Genomic DNA, 5,615 nt, shown 5'->3' with positions numbered 1-5,615 from the left:
AGGTGACACTTCCATTACACCTCCACAGGTTTCATGTTAACCTCACCCTAGCTTTGGCCCAATGTTGTCAGGATGGGCAGAAGGATGGCAGAGTTAAGCTGGCCCAAAGCCAACAAGCAGAGTTCTCAGCAGGCCCTTGAAGTGCCAGCAAATCAGTTCCCCCAAGGACCAAATCTGGAGAAAACTCAGCTTAAAGCACAGCAGTAGCACATACTGGCTTCAGCAACACATATACTAAAATTGGAATGATACAGAGAGGATTAGCATGGCCCCTGCATAAGAATGATACGCAAATTGATGAAGCATTCCATATTTTTCAGTTTGTCAAGCATTATATTCTTTTGAATAAAACCAACATGTCTATAACTTAACAAAGCAGCAGCATAGCAGCAGAAATTCAGCGTAGATCACTAGATGAACTTCAGTGATGACTGAGAGAAGCACCCTGGAGACTTCTTGAGGGTTGGAGGGAGCCACCATCTTCTCTGAGGGATTGTTGGAAGGCAGGGTGCAGGCCCAGGATAAAGTTCGGGGTCTGGATTGCAGAAAGTGACCCTAGCAGCCCAAAACCTTTGGCATCACTGAATCAGAAGGGATTTTGACTGGCCTCATGTCACCCCCAGTAGGCTGGGACTGGGGCTGTAATTGGCTGTAATTTGTTGATGAATGCAATTTGCAGCTGCCTTCTCTCCCTGTGACAGGCCTCAATTAGAGCCGCCAAAGGGATCTAGGGTGGGAGGGGGAGCTGGGATGTTGTTTCCAACTCCTTCCCCTGGTCCACTCTCAGCACTCTGCCCCATCCCGAAACAAGAGGAGGTTCTTGAGGCTAGTTAATTGTCCCTCAACTTGGCCAGGCACGGTGGCTCATGTCTGTAATCACAGCACTTTGGGAGGCCGAGGCGGGTGGATCATGAGGTCAGGAGATCGAGACTATCCTGGCTAACACAGTGAATCCCCGTCTCTACTAAAAATACAAAAAATTAGCCGGGTGTGGTGGTGGGCGCCTGTAGTCCCAGCTACTCAGGAGGCTGAGGCAGGAGAATGGCGTGAATCCGGGAGGCGGAGCTTGCAGTGAGCTGAGATCACACCACTGCACTCCAGCCTGGACGACAGAGCGAGTCTCCATTTAAAAAAAAAAAAAATTGTCCCCCCACTTACAGTCAGTGATATAATTTTAGAACAAGGAGAGTGAGAAAGGTATAAAATGAAGGCTGCCTTCCTGCAGGTTGGTCTGGATGCTATGGATTTTAAAACTTGACCACGTTTCATGTTTAGTACTTTCTTATTTATTTTAGAGCTCCTGAAAATTCTATAGATAGGAAGACTTTTGGGCTAAAATGTTTATTTCTATCTTATAGTCCTTTCTCCCTCTTACCAGATAAAGGAAAAAAAATGGAAATCAGAATGATGGAAAAGAGAGAGAGAAATAAGGCAATCAGCTCTCCACTGACATAGGATTTTTTTTTTAGAGACAGAGTCTTGCTCTGTCACCCAGGCTGTGTGCTGGGGTGTGATCATAGCTCACTGCAGCCTTAACCTCTTGGGCTCAAGCTATCCTCCCACCTCAGCCTCCTGAGTAGCTAGGACTATAAGCATGTACCACAACGCCTGGCTAATTTTTAAATAAATTTTTTGTAGAGATGGGATCTTGCTATATTACCCAGGCTGGTCTTGAACTTCGGGCCTCCAGTGATCCTCCTGTCTTGGCCTCCCAAAATGCTGGGGTTAGAGGCATGAGTCATCATGCCCAGCCCCTGACATACTTTTTTTTTTTTTTTTTTTTTTTTTTTGAGACAGATTCTCGCTCTATCACCCAGGATGGAGTGCAGTGACACCATCTCAGTTCACTGCAACCTCTGCCTCCTGGGTTCAAGCGATTCCTCTGCCTCAGCCTCCCGAGTAGCTGGGAGTACAGGAGCGCATCTCCACTCCTGGCTACTTTTTGTATTTTTAGGAGAGACAGGGTTCTGCCGTGTTGGCCAAGCTGGTCTCGAACTACTGACTCAGGTGATCCACCCACCCTGGCCTCCCAAAGTGCTGGGATTATAGGCGTGAGACATTGTGCCTGGCCTGACATACCATTTTAATCAGAAGAATCACTTGAACCTGGGAGACAGAAGTTGCAGTGAGCCAAGATCGCGCCACTGAACTCCAGCCTGGGCGACAGAGCGAGACTCTGTCTCAAACAAACAGACAAAACCACTATTGGGACACTAGGGAATGTTTAGTCCAATGGCTTTCAAATTATTTTAAAAAGTAACAGGGCCAGGGCAGTGGCTCACGCCTGTAATTCCAGCACTTTGAAAGGCTGAGGCAGGCGGATCACCTGAGGTCAGGAGTTCGAGACCAGCATGACCAACATGGAGAAACCCCGTTTCTACTAAAAATACAAAATTAGTTGGGCATGGTGGTGCATGCCTGTAATCCCCAGCTACTCAGGAGGCTGAGGCAGGAGAACCTGGGAGGTGGAAGTTGCAGTGAGCCGAGATCGCACCATTGCACTCCAGCCTGGGCAACAAGAGCAAAACTCCATCTCAAAAAAAAAAAAAAAAAAAGTAACAGGGGCCAGGTGCGATGGCTCATGCCTATAATGCCAGCACTTTGGGAGGCCAAGGTGGGCAGATCACTTGAGGCCAGGAGTGGGAGACCAGCATGGCCAACATGGTGAAACTCCGTCTCTACTAAAAATACAAAAAAGTTAGCCAGGTGTGATCTCAGCTACTTGGGAGACTGAGGCAGGAGTATCACTTGAATTTGGGAGGTGGAGGTTGCAGTGAGCCAAGATTGTGCCACTGCACTCCAGCCTAGGCAACAGAGTGAGATTCCATCTCAAAACAAACAAACAAAAAAAAATCTAACCTAGAAGCTGAAGGTGTAAGACAAGACACAACTGATCCAGTAAAAGTGGAACTGGGAGCTCTGAGCCTCATTGGACTGGCCTCCTCCCTAAGTCCTGCCCCTCCTAACCCCTGCCTTGGTGGCCTCCCTATGATAGCTGACCAACTATCATATGAGTTAGATTGACCAACTCATCCCAGTTTATCTGGCTTTATTTATTTATATTTTTTCTGAGTGGCCAGTGCAGTGTACCAGTCCCAACTAGCTCAATTTGTCTAGTTTTAGCGCTGAAAGTCCTGCATCCTGAGAAATATCTGGAACCTGGGCAAACCAGGACAGTTGGTTGCCCTAGGTTCAACAGAGCATGGTTTGAAAACTGCTGATATAATCCCTTTGATCTATTGATGAAAACACTGAGCCCATAAGAGAAGTGGTAGTTTGAAGTCCCATAGACAGATTATCATGCCAGGAGTGACCTGCATTGGGGTGGTAAATATTGCTCCTCTGCCCTGTATCTCTGTGAGACGTAAAAGTGTCCATTGCCAAATCTCTCTTCTCCTTCAAGATCCCCTTTTATGAAGCCTTCCTTGGTTCCTCTAGAAAGCATGTGTTCTCTCTTCTAATTCTTCTTTTAGAGGACTTATCAAGTAGAGTTATTTTTAATCTTGGGTCTTTCCATTCAGACTGGAAGTTTCTTGGTTCCAAGTCCCGTTTGTTTTCGTATCCCTCAGCACCTAGTGCAGTGTCTGGCATAGAGTAGGCACTCAAAGATATTTTTCGATAGATGGATGGATGGATAGGTGGACAGATGGATGGATTTGGAGGATGGGTGGATGAAGAGATGGATGGATAGATGAATGGACGGACTGCAGAATGGATAGATGGAATGGATGGGTAGAGAAAATGATGGATGCATGGAAGGCTTGGTGCCTTGTTGAAGAGAGTGGAATGAAATAATTAGGAAGTTTCTAGGTAAGTTCTTCTTGCATCATTCCCCCCTACTATGGCCATTTTCCCGAATTTGATTTTTGGAATATCTAACGCACCTACGTTCAGATGCAAGGACCAAAACAACTTCCCAAGCCAATTAGAAGTCACTTAAATGTGTCATTTTTGGATTATTTGTGCCATTGCTTTCCTCTACAGAAAGTTATGATTTAGCTACACAAATACAATATTTGATGAAAATACCTCAAATAGGCAGCTGATGGCAATGACGAAGACTATCTGAAAATAAAACAGCTTGAAAATATCTGACAGTGGAGAGTGTAGGAGGCAGGGGCAGAGAGTAAGCCACTGGTGCACATAGCAAGCAAGGCAATCAGGACTTGAGGACTGGAAAGGCAGGAATCATGAAAGGAGGATTCAAGACACACATTAGAAGGACTTCCCAATTATATTTGGAAGCAAAACATTAGACTAAATGATTATTCATGATTTTTAAAAATTTTAATTTTGAGACAGGGTCTCATTATGTCGCCTATACTGGAGTGCAGTGGTGTGATTATAGCTCACTGTAGCCTCAATCTCCCAGGCTGAAGTGATCCTCTCACCTCAGACACCTGAGTAGCTGGGACTACAAGTGTATGCCACCATACCCAGGTATTTAAAAGAATTTTTTTTGACCGGGTGCAGTGGCTCACGCCTGTAATCCCAGCACTCTGGGAGGCCGAGGCAAGCACATCACAAGGTCAGGAGATCGAGACCATCCTGGCTAACACAGTGAAACCCCGTCTCTACTAAAAATACAAAAATTAGCCAGGTGTGGCGGCGTGCGCCTGTAGTCCCAGCTACTGGGGAGGCTGAGGCAGGAGAATGGCGTGAACCTAGGAGGTGGAGCTTTCAGTGAGCGGAGATCGTGCCACTGGACTCCAGCCTGGGCGACAGAGCAAGACTCCATCTCAAAAAATAAATAAATAAATAAATAAATAAATAAATAAATAAATAAATAAAATAATTTTTTTTAGTAGAGATGAGGTCTTGCTATGTTGCTCAGGCTAGTCTTGAGCTCCTGAGCTCAAGTGATCCTACTGCCTTGGTCTCCCAAGGTCTGATATTACAGGCATGAGCCAACGCACCCAGTCTATTCATGATTGTTGACCTACTACTCACTCAACTAAAATTTATTGAGCATCCATCCTGACCCATATATCAGGCTAAGCACTTTCACTTGTATTATCTCAGCCCATCATGCCTAGGGACAGGAAGATGTAGTTCATACACCTTGATGTGCACATTTTTCTTGGGTGATCTCCTCCACACCCATGCTTTTAACCACAGAAACTACTTTGACTCTCCGGTCCAGCTCTCCTCTTGTCCCACACCTTTCCTTTACCCCGCTGCTGACTCTGTCTCCCTAGATATCCGCAGGTACCTCCAACTCAAGGGATTCCACACAGGACTCATCTGTTTTCCCACCAAACCTTCTCCTCTGCCCAGATTCCCCATCTCTACTCATGGCATTCTCACCTGACCCACTCAACACGCAAGTCAGAACATGGGCATCAGCTCCTTTTCCCTGCCTGTGCCCCCCATGCTGGTCACCATGTCCAGTAATTCTACTTCCTAAATGCTTTGCAGATTTGTGTTTTCCTTTTCCTTCCCATGGGAGCTGCCCTAAATTCACATCCTTGCCATTTCTCACTGGACTACTTCCCTAGCTTCCTTTTGCTCCCCTTCTCCCCTATCTCATATTCTGGAAATCCATTCTTCACTTAGTTGCCAGACTCATTTTTCCAAAATGCAAATCTGATCAGTCACACACCCTCCAAGCCTTT

At 46.0% G+C, this 5,615-nt stretch overlaps 1 non-coding gene across 1 annotated transcript; it reads left to right on the top strand.

Annotated features, from left to right (window-relative positions):
• The first annotated feature begins 213 nt into the window (after window positions 1-213).
• On the top strand, window positions 214-317 carry LOC119622257 (U6 spliceosomal RNA). The gene has a single exon (XR_005238920.1). It is a non-coding gene; the product is annotated as a U6 spliceosomal RNA (small nuclear RNA).
• The last annotated feature ends 5,298 nt before the right edge of the window (window positions 318-5,615 follow it).

Source organism: Chlorocebus sabaeus, chromosome 16, assembly GCF_047675955.1.
Source record: "Chlorocebus sabaeus isolate Y175 chromosome 16, mChlSab1.0.hap1, whole genome shotgun sequence".
NCBI classification, from domain to species: Eukaryota; Metazoa; Chordata; class Mammalia; order Primates; family Cercopithecidae; genus Chlorocebus; species Chlorocebus sabaeus.
The sequence above is the reverse complement of the archived record's forward strand: the minus strand, read 5'-3'. Positions and strand labels throughout refer to the sequence as shown.